The 16,966-nt window shown below is 41.6% G+C and overlaps 1 long non-coding RNA gene across 5 annotated transcripts; it reads left to right on the top strand.

Annotated features, from left to right (window-relative positions):
* The first annotated feature begins 10,581 nt into the window (after positions 1-10,581).
* Positions 10,582-16,679, top strand: LOC123116939 (uncharacterized). Of its 5 annotated transcripts, none has more exons than XR_006457241.1 (9): positions 10,582-10,672; positions 10,851-10,901; positions 11,920-11,991; positions 14,619-14,691; positions 15,054-15,147; positions 15,318-15,372; positions 15,727-15,784; positions 15,900-15,949; positions 16,471-16,485. It is a non-coding gene; the product is annotated as an uncharacterized lncRNA (long non-coding RNA). The 5 variants fall into 5 exon arrangements; XR_006457239.1 differs by having other exon boundaries at positions 15,871-15,949; XR_006457238.1 differs by lacking the exon at positions 16,471-16,485 and having other exon boundaries at positions 15,900-16,059.
* The last annotated feature ends 287 nt before the right edge of the window (positions 16,680-16,966 follow it).

The raw sequence follows: 16,966 nt of genomic DNA, 5'->3' as shown, positions 1-16,966 counted from the left end.
AGTAACTCACACATCGCACACCTGATGACTTATGTACCCCAGTCCTGATAGCTTTGGCATGAGGAGGGTGTGGGGGAGGGGGGTGTAACATTCGTGTGAATAGCATGATAACACACACGTTTGCAGACATGATAAGTTATTTACCCCGGTCCCGGTAACTTTGGCGAGGGGGTTGATTAAATATACCCACGGTAACTTTCATGTTAATAACACGGTAACTCACGCCTCGCAGACCTGATAACTTGTATACCCTGGTCCTGATAACTTTGGGGACCGGGGTGCGGGAGGGAGGGACATCATGAAATATACCCACGGTAACTTTCATTGATGAAGTGAAATTTTTTCCAAAAAAATAGCTTTATTTTTTCTTACGACAGTAGTAAGAAAGAGTTTAAAACAATTTCGTTGTTGAACTAATGAACAACAAACTAGGTTGGCGTGATGGTTGTTGGGCTTTGTACTTGGGCCTATCTTTCCACCCCGACGCAGGTTCGAATCCTGTGTAGGTAATTTTTTTCGCGTTTTTAATTATGGTGCAATAAATCGATCGGGAGGAGCACAGGAATAGCGGGTGGAGCGTTGTTTCCCCTGTCGAGGGGATCGTGCGGATCTGTCGCTAACGACCAGTCGACTGGCCCTTAGCACAGTCCATTCATCAATGAAAAGAGCGATGTGGTACTGACTTTTGTGCGGGATTCATGGAAATCAATGCACCCGCCTGCCGCCCCACACTGGCGTTGATCCAGCTTTAGCTAATTGGACAAACCAGGCCAGTAAAATGCCAAGAAGTCTCCAGTGAAGTCTGTAGTAAAGTGACTACACAGAACACAGTGCTACTGATCCCCGTTTTGGTGGGAGTTGTGAACCCCTGTTGTGCACAACAACGACTATTTTGGGCACCCACGGGCTCAATTTCTTCAATTGGTCTTGCCTTATTTGTTCGCCCTAATAGACACCTATCGTTCAGGACGTCACGGCGAACTAATCTGTGGTTGGATGGTTAGAATGACAGTGATATCCCCAGCCCACCAGGGTTCAAATCCTAGTGCTCGTATTATTTCTGGATTTATTTCAGAATTTTTGGCGATGCGCTTTCAGTGGGAGAAGACGTTCCCGTCGATGACGAGGTGCTTACGGTGACTTCTTAAATCTCAAGATGATATGCCGGCTTAGTCACTCGGAGGTGCTCATAGGGGTAGGGTGTGCGTGTGTGCCTTCATAAGGGTGAGTGTATGCGCGTATATATGAGTGCTTGCATCTGTACTGTGTTCAGAAAAAAATATATTATCTTTTGACGCGGTTAGCACCGGATGTCACGTCACGATCGATGGACTTCTGTTCCACAACAGATTTTTCTCATTTTTTCAGACGAACATGTTTATTTTTTGGTTGACATCAGTTTTTTAGTAATCTCTGCTATCTGCCGTTGCATGGCCGCACGGATCTTGAAGCTGGGGAGAGGAGACACGCCATCTCTGAAACTTGTTCGCTAGAAATAAAAGTGGTGAACGCTCTCCCATCCAAACACACGGCCCACCGCATTGGCTAGCACCTCAGCCTCCACCCGGGACACCTAGGGTTGAATCGATTTGAATCCTAGTTCCTCCTTTTTACTAGGTGGCAAAAATAATGCAAAATCTTGTTTTACGTGCTTGGCAAATTTACAACAAAAATATATACATGGCATGGATCTCCGAAGATGTTTATTAGGTTGGCATGGATCGATATTAGGATTTGTCACTCCGTGTGATAGAGATGTATCTCTAGCCCTCTCGGTAATACATCATCACAAGAAGCTTACAAGTAAAGTGACTAAAGAGTTAGTCACAGGATGATGTATTACATAACGAGTAAAGAGACTTGCCGATTGAACTAGGTATGGAGATACCAACGATCGAATCTTGGGCAAGTAACATACCGACAGACAAACGTATTTTGTCATAAAAGTTTGACCAGTAAAGATCTTCATATAATATGTAGGAATCAATATGGGCATCCAGGTCCCGCTAAAGCGTCTCGGTCATGTCTACATCATTCTCGAACCTGTAGGGTCCACGGGCTTAACGTTCGTTGACGATATAGTATTATATGAGTTATGTATGTTGGTGACCGAATGTTGTTCGGATTCCCAAATGAGATCACAGACATGACGAGGAGCTCTGGAATGGTGCCGAGGTAAAGATTGATATATAGGATGATATGGTTAGGCCAAGTGGTAAGGCCCACGGGGCTTTAGGTTGGTGCAAAAGAAAGTTTTGTGGAGGTCAGGGACCAGATGCCAGGGACCCTGGCGTCTGGCCCTAGGCCAGACGCCGAGGACTGTGGCGTCTGGTCCAGGAGTACGAGAAGGACTCTTGCCTTGCGGGCTAAACCGACTTTGACGACGCTCTTTCTACAATAAACGACCCCGGGGCTCAACATATAAATAGAGGGGCAGGGCTAGCACCTGGAACACATTAAGATTCACCAAGCAGTGTGCCGGCAACCCTGCCCCCTCTAGTTTATCCTCTGTCATAGTTTTCGTTGTGGTTGGTGAAGCCCTGCGGAGATTGTTCTTCACCACCACCGTCACCGCGCCGTCGTGCTGCCGGAACTCATCTACTACTTCGCCCGTCTTGCTGGATCAAGAAGGCGAGGACGTCATCGAGCTGAATGTGTGCTGAACCCGGAGGTGCCGTATGTTCGGTACTTGATCGGGACGGATCATGAAGGTGCATGACCACATCAACCGCATTGATAAATGCTTCCGCTTAGCGATATTCAAGGGTATGAAGATGCTCCCCCTCTCTCGTAGCTATGCATCTCCATGGATAGATCTTGCGTGTGCGTAGAAAATTTTATTTTCCATGCAATGTTCCCCAACAGCTTTTTCAGGTCCAGAATTCCAGCTCCCGGCAATCTCCCTCTTCATGTAAATCTTGCAAATTAAGTGAGAAAAGGCATTAGAATTGCATCATAAAGTGCTATAATGATCAAAAACAATATAAATATCAGTAAGAAAACATGATGCAAAATGGACCTAACTCTTGAATTTTGCTCAGCCTTCTTAAGGCACCCTTGTATTTTGTCCGTAGTCAGACCTAACGATTGATGTATTATTGGGTCTTATGTCCCTTGTTTGTAATATATGAGTTATATTTAATTTGTGTCGCAGAGGTATGTTGTGTACTACCGTGAATCACCTTTCGTGATCGTGCATGCTGCATGGATGATTAGTCCATGATCAAGTTCGGGAGCGTCACGGAATTAACGCGCGCGCACACACACAGAGATAGATAGATAGATAGATAGATAGAGAGAGATAGAGAGAGAGCACGTCCGTTCAGATCGCCGATCAGGCTACGCGAAGGGCGACAATCTAGACGGCGTGTTGGTGCTGCCGCCGTTGAATTTTGGCGGCATCGAGGCGGACTGCAATAGCGGGAGCATGCTGGGGTCGCGGCACTGGCGGCGCTCCTCCTTAATCGCTCACGGTCTTGGGCGATGGCAGGGATGGCGGCGAAGCTCGATTTGGAGAGCTTGGTGTGCCTCTACTAGCCGTTGATGACGAGGACGAGGCGGCGCCTTCGGGGGCGTGCAGGAACTTGTTCTGTTGTCATATACCATAAATCATATGCTCATTCAAAATGGGACATGCCATTAATCAACGTTGGTCAGAATACTGTCATATGCCATAAATCACATGCTCTTAAAAAATGTCTAATCAAAACTTCATGTTGGTTTTGTTTTGGCTAGAGAAACTTAAAATCACATAATGAAGAATAAGAGCATTCGCTAAACCAATAGCCAACATTATCATAAAACGTCAATATATAATACAATCTAGTGTGTTACAAATTGATTCATAATTCATCAATAACTATTTTTTCGTCAAACTTTCACACCATAATTTCAATAACATCAATCAAACATGTCAAAGTTTATCATTAAAACCTTTCAACGACATGGCATAAAAGTACCATTCATTTTGAACATTTATATCAACATTAATACTTAAAAATGGCATTTCACTGAGTAAACATTAGACTAACACTCACAATGTAAATGACATTGTTATTAATCATAAATATACTCCAAATTAAATTACATCATGGCTTCACCAACAAATACTTTTGGTAAACATTGACAGTGAAGAAAATGACAACACATGACCTTGATATCACATTAAAATTGTCCAAACAAGGACACCCTTGTTCAAAGAATTAACCATAATTATGAGCATTCGTCACCTTTGTCAGTGCATGTCAAAAGACATAAAATGCACTTACACAGTACTTTAACATAATGAATCAACATTATTAGATGCATAGTGCGGCGCAGAAAACCGCACCACGCGACCATTAACATTATTCAGAGAGGTGGCCTCATCCCATTAGTATTGATCACATCAATGTAAATTTCACACTCAAATAAACTTTCCAAATAAAATATCCAGAAAATTTAGAGAGAATCATAGGAAGTCTCCTCACACTAAATAGCATTTTATGGCTCTAGCATTCCATAATTAAAATGACACTAAAAGTGTTAGTCGTTAAGAATGTCATAAAATGGTATTAACATTACCACAACCTTAAAGTTTCCAAAACAAATTCTGACCAAAAATATTTAAACATGATTTTAGCATAATTGCATGCAACTAAATTATTAAACAGTGCATAAAAATATTACAAAGTATTAAACATCACAATGCTTTGAAAAATAAAGAAAATGCCCCAAAACATAATTAGGCCCATAGTGACCCACGACATACCATTAGAAACCTCTAAAATCATAAACATTATCTTTGCGAAAACTCTGAGCACATCATTTCTAATTTTAACACTGGATAAAAATCATTTCTAAGTATAAAAGGGGTTTCCTCAATTGTACTGGACATAGAGTAAGGGACTACACCATAGTGACCAACGCCATCCAGAAATAAGAATAGAAGCTCCTCTCCCGGCTCCTCGGCGATTTGGCGTTCCTGGCCGTTGGATCTGGCTGCTTGATGAGTTTTGGGCCGTTGGATCGAGAGGTGAGAGGATCTGGGCCGTTGGATCTGGATGAAACACTGCTGGAATCAGGGGCGGATCCGGAGCTAATCTTACCCTGATGCACTACTTAACCATGGCATAAATTTTGCAGCAACCGATGCATTAAATAAAGGTGTGTTTCATTGCTTGTAACACGCATTACCGAACATAATAGAAGTCAAATTGTAAAAAGTTAAAAAAAATGCAACACTCAAACTGTTTAATATAATGCCAAATCAAACAAAAAAATTACTTGAAAAACATGTCTTGCATTCTGAAATTCGAAAACACATCATCGGACCCAAAGGGTTATTAACCTACAATAAAAAACTAGAATTAAAATTTTGAGTAGAATATAATAAAATGCCTAAATCAAAGTACGTATATTTGCTAAAATGTTATAAATTACCTTTAGTACATTCTCTTCCTTCGAGCCATGAAATACTCAACCACTTGATCATTGGTGACCTTTTTCATTTCTTCCTTCTCCACATAACAAATAACATCATCACTCAAGCTGTCATCATTGAGGCAATTGCGCAAGCAAGTTTTGACCAATTTCATTGCTGAGAAACACCTCTCAACTGTAGCAGTAGCAATAGGCAACACAATTACTAGTTTCAACAACCAATAAAACAAAGGGTACATAATATGCCTCCTCGTCTGCACCATTTTTTTTAAAGCTCGGTGATTGTTGCTATGTGGGAAAAGCTATCATCCGTGCCCACATCAGCAATATAGAGCCGTAGATCCTTATCAAGATCCCTCAAATCCCCGGAATCAAAATCCTGAGGGTATAAGTTAGCCAAACTCATAAGATTCTCCAAATTGAAATCACGAAATGTGTCTCTTGGACTCAAAGTTGCTGACCAAACAAGCAAGTTAGAGGATGTCTCACTGAACCTATTGTCAAGCTCTTGAACTAGCCAATCAAAAACATCATTGAAGCAATCAACTTGATAGTGATGTTTGTTGGTAATTCCAGTTATCTGCCTTCTCTTTTTTGGATTCACATATGCTTCTTCCATGTCAAATTCTATAATATCATGTTTCTCACAAAACACATGAACTTCACCTACCAAAGAGTCCCATCCATTTTCTCTAAGTTCATTCAAAACTGTTCTAGTTGACTTGACACATTTCATGGCATTCACTATGTCTTGATCCTTCCGCTGCAATGCTAATGACAATGTGTTGGTAGTAGTGAGGATTGTCAACATGAGATGCAAATAGAAGACAAAATCAAAAGATTAAAAGTACATTAGAAGACCAATTGCTTGATCTCTATTTGTTCTGTCGGTGTCTTCTTCTTCAACAAATTCAAGAACTTTAATAACTGACCTGAACATGGCAACCAAACTCTTAAGTGTTTTAGCATGTGAACCCCAACGAGTGTCTCCGGGTCTTTGAAGGCATTGCTCTTGATTTAGACCTGTTCCCATTGTAAGCTGCCCACACCCTAAAGCCCTACTCATTTCTTCAAGATTTATATCTCTAATCATGTCCCTTCGTTTGGAAGAACCACCCACAACATTTAACAAGGTAGAAATCATACTGAAGAAATTACTAACTCCTTTATGCTTTCTTACAACAGCCACAACAACTAACTGAAGTTGGTGAGCAAAGCAATGAACATAATAAGCTGTGCTACTTTCTCTCATGATCAATGATTTGAGACCATTGAACTCACCTCGCATGTTACTAGCACCGTCATATCCTTGTCCTCTAACTTGATTGTAGCTCAGCTTATATTTTGCAAAAAGAGAATTAATTGAACTCTTGAGGTAGGAAGAAGTTGTTTCTTTCACATGAACAAGACCAACAAAGCTTTCTTTAGAATCTCCAGAACTATCAACATACCTCAAGGCCACAGCCATTTGTTCTTTGCAAGAGACGTCTCTAGACTCATCAACAAGCAAGCAAAACACATTATTGTGAACTTCTTTGAGAATAGATTGGACTATCACATGCGCAAAACCTTCAGAAATATCTTTCTGGACTTGAGGAGCAACCATAAGAGCATTTTGTGCAGCATCTTTTCCCATAGCCTTGCCAACTACTGGATCATGCTCAGCTAAGAAGTCACGAACTTCCAAGAAATTCCCTTTATTATGCGAGTTCTTTGACTCATCATGGCCGCAGAAACGCAACCCTTGCTTCAACAGTAACCTAGCTGTGTCAATTGATGCATTTAGTCGAGTAAAATATGCAACCTTCGAAGCTTCACTGTTAACTTGCATAGCAACATCAATGTGTTGATCTCTTTTTAGTAAAGCAGTACATTTTTTCATTGCTTGATCATGGACGCTACCTGGCTCACCAACATGATCTTTTAGTCTTGTTGGAATACTCCAAGTATCCCAACCATTCAGAACAAATGCCTCATACCCAGCTTCTTTCTTGTGGCTGCGATCCCTAAATAAAAAACAACAAAAGCAATATGCCTTTTTCTTCACTTCGTTGTATTCAAGCCAACTTCCATGATCTTTATACCATTCAGGATTGAATCTTCTCCTCTTAGCCCCAAAACTTGAATATGAAAAATCAACATCCTTTGGCTGACAAGGTCCATTAAGCAAGTATTTTCTTCTTACCAGATCTTTCAAATTTGGATGATAATGTTCTATCAGTTTCCTCTTGCCTGGGTCATATTGAATCTCCTCCTCCCAATTTATGTCTTCTGGAGTAACTTGTGATGTCGCCTTTCTTTTGAGAAGAAACTTATCCATGTTATCTGCATTTAACAAATAAATTACAAATTAGATATCTAAAAGTTTGAATCCAATGAAGTATACATAATTACAAGTTAAACAGTAGCTATTGCCCGACGTTTTGCCAAAACACATACATGATACATTTAAATATATTTAAATAAGATTTAATCTACTTGCAACAATTTCATACATATAATACGGACCGTAATTTAGAAAAAAAATGAAAAGCACATTGCTACTCATATTGTAAGAGAATAAGAGAAAATTACGACGCCGCCGGTGCCGCTGCCGTAGCTGTGCGGACGTTCGGATGATCGGATCAACCAAGAAAACAAGAACGGATCCGTGCTGCCGGCTGCCACAAATCGTCAATTCGTCAGGACTAGGGAACATATCCAATCTTTAAATCTGTAGAAAGATTAGCTACAGTCTACAGAGTACAGACTACCGTCCTACACAGTAGAAGACTAGAAGAATTAGCTAGATTTTGCCTCTTGGTTCGCCGGCCGCCGCTGCACAAGTTCTCAATCTGCGGATGGATCGATCGCCGCCGGCCGCCGCACAAGTCGACTGCTCGATGAGGAGACGTGGTTGTTTTAGTCAGATCGATTGTTTTGTTCGCTACAGGGGACACCAGATGGATCGTTCATGTGCTCGATGGGCTGCTGGAATCGAACCATAGCAGGCCTGGTGCGCCTGGTATGCTGGGCCCAGTAGCACACTTTTCAGCCCACCCTGTTGCCCCGATCTAAATACCTGATATTTAGTAGGTAAAATGAAATTGGACCCTGTAGACTGTGCTACAGGGTTGGCCCATTGGGCTCCGCCCCTGGCTGGAATGAATAGTAATGGCAACAGAATGTAAATACCATGCCCCCACCAGCGCATTTCGGTCATTTCGCGTGGTGGGGGTATAAAAGGGCCGGCCGCTCCTGTGATGGAGACCTAGCCGCCTCCTCCCTCGCTCGCTCTCGCAGCCGCCTCCCTCCTCCCTCGCTCGCGCCTCTGCCCCGCACCTCCCCCGCGCCCAGCTCCTCCCGCCTCATCGCCGCCTCCTCTCCCCTCCCGCGCGCCTCCTCTCCCCTCCCCTCCCCTCCCGCGCGCCTCCTCTCGGCGGCCAGATCCGCCGCAACAGAGCGCCCCCTCCCCCCAACGATGATGAGCAGCAGAGGAGGGAGGACGAGGAGCATGACGGCGGCGGCGGCGGGCACGCAGCAAAGGGCGGCTGCGGATGCAGCTCGGACGCGAGCGCACGGAGGTGGAGGCGGATCTGCGGCGGCTGGTGGTGGACGGGAATCCCGCCGACCGCGTCCCTCGCCAAACTGCAGCGATGATGGAGGGAGCCGCTAGCACCGGCCAGCAACCGACCAACGGGCTCGTCGGATCGACATTCCTCGGGGCCACCCCCTCCCCCCGTGTCAGATCGCACATCGGCTTGGAGGCCCCTCTGGGCTACCGCCAGTGCGGGAGGCGTCGGTGGCCGTGCGGGCTGGGGACCAAGCGGCGGGGCCCGTGGTGCGTTCCGGTCGAGGGCTTGCTCGATCTGGCACGCGATCTGAGCCCCCGTCGATGGATTTCTCGCAGCTCAACTGCCTTTTGTTTTGGATTCAGTACGACCCACATCTCTCTCACACACATGTTGCGGTCGAAATCACTGTTTTTACTTATTTGGAAAAGTTCAGCACAAAATGAACCATGTGGGAAACATATCTGGTGCGATGATGATAAAACATGGCTGACATAAACTTGTCTTTGATTCTTCGAGGACCTGTGGGCATAAAAAACCCACTCCCCCCCTCTTTTGGAACCTTTTCATTCTCACTGAATATTGACGGCTCTGTCTTGGATGGTCACTCTTTGAGTGATAACCAGAGGAGCTTGACTTCAGTGGTGGGAATTGATCATTATTTGGCTGACCAACGCTCAAAAACAAACTGTGCCTCACACCATTTGGATTTCAGATTCTTAACTGATTTTCTATGATATAATATAAGGAAATAGTCATCTGCAGATATACTAATGTAGCGCTTTACCTTGCTGCTTCCCACTGAAGTTTATGCTTTTATATTTCAGAAATTAGAGGAATATGCTTGATCTCTTAGTTCGCTTCTTAGTCAGTTAGGCACGGTAATTGGTAATATATATGATGTTTGTTTTGATGCATGCATTTTGTTGCCATGATCCAACATTCCTATTGTGCAGGATGCTTGATGTTTCTCATTAGTTGGAAAGAGTGCTAGATGCTTGTTGTTTCTCTTTAACCGCAAACTGTGCTAGATGCTTGATGTTTCTCTTTAAACAAAAGTCTTGAGCTTTTGTTTTTATCTAAAGACATTTTATGTGTTCTTCGTATATTGATATTCAGGCCAAATCCGACTAGACTCTGCTCTACTTGGCAATTATCATGAGAGAAAGTAACAAAAAATTGATTGGTTTTGTGCATTATGTTGCCATGATCCAACATTTTTACAAAAAATAATTGAGTGCCATGTTGTGCTAGACGGTTGATGTTTCTCTTTAATCATAAACCTTTTTTCCTTCTAAACATCTCTCTCTCGGCTCAGGAAGAAATGGTCTTGTGTGCCTTGCTTGGATAGGCTCTCCCATCCCTGATGGTCTAGACTTGGGTGATCGCTCGAGGGATGAAAATAAAGGCCAACTACAATAGCATGTCTTATAAAAACATTTGTCATGTTGTGAATATGACTGCTATGTTTTTAAACAGGAAAAATTTTGTAGTTCCAGACTGGCATCAAAGCCGAGGTGAGCCCCCTCCTGCTTTCTGTGAATCTTTTTTCTTTGGGAGATGCCATCTTCTCTTGACTCGGCCTGCTGTCATGCCTTCGTCCATGGACAGGTTGGAGCGGTGATGGCGGCTGCAGTGGGATGGACGGTAGCAACAATAAGTAGTTCCTCATCCATGCCTCCAACAAAAAGGGTCATCTGGTGACGAACACCTCCTCCTTCTCTTCTCTATATGTGCTACTCCCATCTATCGATTCAGTTTCCTCTGACCACGACAAGGGTCTAAGTTGAGCTATATATACTATATAGTACAGTTTACATTCTTTGTTCTCCTGTTGCCACTAACTAAATCTTTGTGTTTCTTCTTCCTTTTGATCAGGGCCCTATGCTACCATCGCTTGAGATGATAGTAGTGCCAGCTATTCACAAGGTAATTTCACCTTCTCTGAAAAGTAGGTGTCTACTATTGGTGTCAAGATCTTGCTCCAAATTCCCACGATCTAATTAGTGTCCTATACAGAACAACACCTTTGGGTTTTGGCTAATCTCCCAATGGTTTCTAAATGGCAATCTTGTCTGACCATTGACTTTTTTTAGTTCTGCCTTAAAAGAGTATCTCCATGCAAATATATAACATGATGGTCTTGGATTTCTTATGGGAATGATAATTTGTATATGATCATATCTGGTCATGTGTATTTTATTGGAGCAAGTATGGCATATATCTGTAGCGTTAGGGCGCCACTGGTACAGAAAGGGTAAATGTCAGTACTCTTAGGACTAAAGAGGTCTCTTCTAAGATGGACATATGAGTCTCATGTGCCCCTGCTCAATTAAGACTTTAGAAGTAATCAGACTTGCTTTGTTTTTCTTCCTGCACTTAGTGTGTGCACATATTTGTTAATTGTTTATCACTTAGCTGAATAGCGATGCATTGGCTATGCTAGCTTATAATGGGTGCAAACTAGCTGGACCGGAGGAAGCATGAGACTAAATTGTCCATGCCTCTACAGTTCAAATTTTACTCTTAAACGTGGGATCTCAAATCCCACTACAGATGCAACAAGAGTTGTTCCATAAATACACATGAGAACTACAGAAACATAAGTTAGATAGTTCCATAAGAACACCGATTCTTCTGCTAGCTGGCTCGAGCATGCGAGACCTCTTGTGGTCGGCTGACACCTCTTCTACACTGTGTGCATACATTCACTTGATTTTTATTTTTTTTAATGCTCCCCTCGTGTTATTAGGAACATGTAGCTACAGGGTTTTGGTTAAAATCTGATACAATTATGCAAAACCATAGAAGATTCTGAAAGACTAAGTGGAGTGTAATTCTCTGTTCCGTAAAAGATTCATTGATCCCTGTACTTTTGACCAAATTATTTTCGCGGCATCTTCCGTGTATTCCCTTTCTCATGATTTGTGATTCTCAATTCTGCCAGCTCTATCAAGACATGGAACCAAAGCCGTGAGGCTGACATCATCATTTTGTAGACTAAGTGTGGAGTTGCAAGGTACTCTATTGGCAATTGCACAGATCTGCATCAACTATCATCACAAGTAGAGCATTTCCGTGCTCTTAAATCAATCTATTAGGGGAAAATCAAAGGCTTTTGTCCCTATTAGTTATTTTTGTTTTATTGTATGTGGGCATCTTATCTATCTATAACATGTGATGTGTGCAACTTTAAAATGTTTGGCTATAATAGCAATTCTTTTTTATGCATGTTCTCATACATATTGGCTATGCTTACTGCTGAAATGACGTCTATATTTTCTTTTACATGTCACCTTTATACCTTTGCATCCCCTGGACCTATGTAATATAAATTTCTACAATTTCTACTTAATCAAAGGGATCCCTTATACATTTGCAGTTATAGGGGAACCTTGTTGCTGGGTTTTATAGACATGAAAAAAAATCAACGATGGTAGTAATATCTTGCACCACTATTCGTATCCACCTTCTAAACAGTGTCCTGGCTGGTGTACCCATTAACCACGACATCTGCCCTACCATGTTTGATGTGGTCGTGAAATTTATCATGTACATTGCTTTGAGCTCTTTAAACTCTGATAAAGAATGTTCATTGAATTGTTGCTTGCTTATGTTCTTAATCTTTGGTCGTATGGCTTTATTACCGTGTTGGGAATGATCGCACCCGAGGGGGTGCGGCAAGCCGCACTTACTACCATTTGTTCTAAATGAATGCCCTTTATTTGGAGAATTAACATATAGACAACAGAAGAATCATATCAGATGTCCATGTCCTGCTTGATTTTCTCTTTGTTTTCCAGTGTTGCCTTGCATTGCTTTGCCTCCTCAGAGTTCACTTCCTCGCAATATTTTAGTTCCACAAGAGAAAATTGTTGCCTAATTATCTTGGTTAGGTAGCTAATCATTTTTTTGTTCTGCTATGTGATGTATTCAGGTTGCTGGAGAAGTTCTCTCTTGTTGTTTCTGTTCATCACATTTAATGCTTGAAGCTTGCTAAACAAGGTGGACTTTATTTATCCAGTGCAAGACTGCTGCCAAGATCAATGCACATTTTGATCTAGAATAAAGAGTACCCAATGGGCTCATTGACACGGATAATGTCGACAACAAGGTAGTAAGCTGGTGCATTACTAGGTGGGCTCATTGGCGTGGATATGTGGCGTAGGAGACGGTTCCTCGCCGGTTGGATGGCGTTCAGGCGCAACCTCGGCGCCCACTCAGAGCTCTGTAGTGCTTGTCTGGTTGATGCTCTGTAGTTGTGGATCCATGCTTGAGCTCTCTCAGAGCTCAGGCACTCACGACCATCGGATCTTTTTCCTGATGCGCTTTGGGCTTTTGGATCTCGCCCTCAGATCACCTCGTCCGAATGATGCATGGCTTTGTGATTAATCAGTTTCTGGTTGTTGAATTGTTTTGTGCTGGATGGACTTTCCATTTTGACGAGTCTGCTAGAGTTGCTCTTAGCTTGCGCAGGGCTATGATGATCGATTATGGCAGATATAAGCATGCTCTCGAGCAATTGAGGCACTTGTGGGTATTAAGTTGGACCCCCCTTGTTTCTTTGAGCCGTTTTGATCATGTGCTTATTTTAGTGGCTCTATCCTTGGATGGTCATTTCTGATGAGTGATAACCAGGGCAGTTTTACCCTTGTAAGAACATATTGATCTGGTGATGGAGACACTAGGGGAAGGGTCATGATCGAGCAAAGGCGAATCTGAGCCCATTCAAATGCAGTTCTGGTCTCAAGCACAATTTGTTGTGTTATCGTTCTGTATTTGTATTTAGCGCCTCTTTGGTTTGTACATTTCCACAATAATAGCTTCAAATCTCTTTTGCTATTTGAAATTGCAGCTTTTTTAAGGGTCACACATACACATGATTGCGACTGACCAATTTTGCGTGTCCTTTTCATGCCCAGAGTATTGCAGGTTGCACTTCTCTCTTGAACCAACATTACCTTCGAAACCAAATAGAGTTAACAGTAGATCCAAAATGTTTTTTTGTCATTTGGTTTGTCAAAAAAGGTGCATGACACGTGTCATGGCCAGCAACAACATATATTACTTATGTTGTGATGAGGTGGTGCACGGCTATTCTCAAATTCTAATATACTGGTTAGCTTTGTTTAAGTGGACATCCAAATCATTGGAGCCCATACTGAAACTTGTCGTTTACCGAAAAAAGGCATGTTCTCATATTTTTTATGTAGATGCACTTGGTATGAGAAGAAAGGCATGTGCTCGTATATTTTTCCAATGCTCAAATATATGCATGTGGTTACAGTTACTGTGTTGATTTCAAAACATCAGCATGGCAGGCTCTCTGTCACGAGAAATACAAAATAATAATAAAAATAGTTGGTTACTTCTCTCCGATTTCACATGGACAGTTGGATTATGGGCTACATGTGTAGTTTCAATTCTAACTTTATTTTGATTGACTCCATGGTTAGTTGTTCACACACTGTTGGATGCTCAGTTCAGTTAAAACAATAATGTTGTATGAGTATAAGTAATAATACTAATGTGCTTTCACTCATGCTACGTCCCCAGTAACAACTCTCTAAGACGGTTGTGCTCAAATTTATAGTTCCTGGTTAATGTTTTTTATCTTTTTACTTTCTGCTGGTTTGTTTCTTTCAGTTTGTAAGTGGCCTTGGAATCCTGTTCACTGTTGGAAACTGCTGGACCCTGCTGTTGTTGTTTGGTTCATAAGGTAAACTACGCTCTGCTTTATTTTTCGTTACTTGTTATGTGTTGATATCTATTCTTCTTCATCTAATATCCATTTTTTGTCCTTTGTTTGGTGTGTGTTGGTGGTTTTGGGGTTGTTCCTTAATAATTACAACCAAGGCATATTAGAAGTTCTTTTAAAATATCCTATACTTTGAAGTAGTTATGCTCATCACATAGCTTGGTTTAATTCGTTGTGATACCACTACTATTTTTCCGCAAGTTACCAGTTGCAGCTATTTATTCTTACATGCTATAAATAATAATGCTACAACATTTTGTCCGCTATGTTTTTTAAATAGAATTCTAATATGGTGCAATGATGATTGACCATTACTGATATAGGTACGCTCTTGAGCAATCGAGCAAGCTGCTTAGCTTTTGATATATTCCTTTTTGCCAAACTTGATGTGTCGAGCTTTGAGCTACAAACTTGATGGTAAGTCTAAACTGCTTTATATAAACATCATCATTTGTGATTTGCTTCTCTATGATATTTTGTCATGCTCAAGTCTATTCAGATTGCCCTCAAAGGCTTTATTTTCTTCTTTTTTGTAGGGATGTGTGAGGATGGATAATAAATATGACGCATTTCTTGTTTTTTTGTAGGAATGTGCTTGGCCATGGAAGAGGGGGTGGCACTATCTTTCCTCCTTCAGATCAGGTCAGTTAATTCCTTCTCTTGGTTGTGTGTTTTATTTGAGACATGAACATGCTCTACAATCGGTGCTTTGTGCAGTACGCACCCTCTCACATGTGGAAAGTAATATGCATTTAGTCTTTTCCTTAAGTGATATGCACACAACTCATCAACTTGGCTTGACAAACCGAAGTCGGCTACTCCTCTCTTAGGAAGATTACTGAATTAGTAGGTTAATTTCTAGATAGATACACATGAGGAATTTATTCCCTGCTTGCTATGTTGGCCTTACATGTAGTTTTGGAATGAATTGTTTCCTTATCAACAATATTAAGTATCGGTTGAGCCTTCTACTCAAATATTTTTTTTGAAGTGTAGGGTGTTCCTCCTGCTGTGATTGAGTCTGGTGTTTTTCCTCGCTTGTGGAGCTTCTCTTGTAAGAGCATTTTTCATGTTTACCTTTTCCAACAGCTAGCATGACACATGGTTGATGTGTTAACTCCTGTTATTTGATTTATTTAGGTACCCGTCGACTTCTGTTCTCATTGCAGCTCTGCGCATGGTGGGTAACATTGCCACTGGTGATGATTTGCAGACTCGGGTAGGCTAATTTGAGTGATGTTCACTTTTTATATATGACTTGTTGTTACTTAAACGATTAAAGTTGTAATTCCTGGTTGTTTCCATGTGTAGTTAGTAGTACCTTGGGTATTTAACCATGTGTGCTCGATTTCTATACTTGTTAAAATAACTTGCAGCTTGTAAGATGCGTTTTATTGTATAGCAGCTCATTTATTTAACTTTGTTGGTCCCTCTCTTTTCGTAATTTTTGTTACATGAGGTGTTGCAAAATTTTGAGGAGTTGTTTGACGATTCCTTTTTCTGTTGTGTATAATCAATTCAAACTGCCAATTTGGATTGTCATCTGGCTTCTGTTACTTAAATTTTATTTAGTTCTGGTGTTCCCACTATGTTGTCATTGTTCTCAGGCTTAGTTATTTGATGCACTTAACTATTTATTTCTTTTAGTATTTATCTTTTTTCCTGTTCAATTCTTAGTTATTTGATGCTTTAGTGTAGAACTCATTGTGCTCTATATATCTCACATTTTGTTTGTATCAGGTTCGTGTGAGGCGGGTCCCTGTGAAGTATATCGACAAGGCAGATGAATTAGCCACTTGTTAGTATGTTTAATGATTATGTCTCCGTAGTTGGCTCTTCTTATGTGTTCTCGCTTTTGTATCGAACTTCTTATGTGTTCTCCGTAGTTGGCGGGTCCCTGTGAAGTATATCGACAAGGCAGATGAATAATTTTGAATGGTCGTCTTTTATGGTCGGATGAACGCACCGAGTTTGATCCTGTATATAATCTGATGTTGATCTTGAGATCCACTGTGTTTTACTTCTGTCGCTAGTGAATGTTTCTTTACTTCATTATCATCATGCACAAGTACAAATGCTATACTTGGTTCCTACTGGCTTCTTGTTACATGCTTCGGCAAAACGTTGAGACCAGCACCCTTGCGCCAAGGCGCGATCTTGATCTAGTAGGTAGCATGTCAGGCCCCGAGGAACCCCACGGAATGGCTGGGTGGCACACCCTTTTTTTTGTCCATGC

Source organism: Triticum aestivum, chromosome 5B (assembly GCF_018294505.1).
Source record: "Triticum aestivum cultivar Chinese Spring chromosome 5B, IWGSC CS RefSeq v2.1, whole genome shotgun sequence".
NCBI lineage: Eukaryota > Viridiplantae > Streptophyta > Magnoliopsida > Poales > Poaceae > Triticum > Triticum aestivum.
This window is presented reverse-complemented; position numbering and strand designations above follow the sequence as displayed.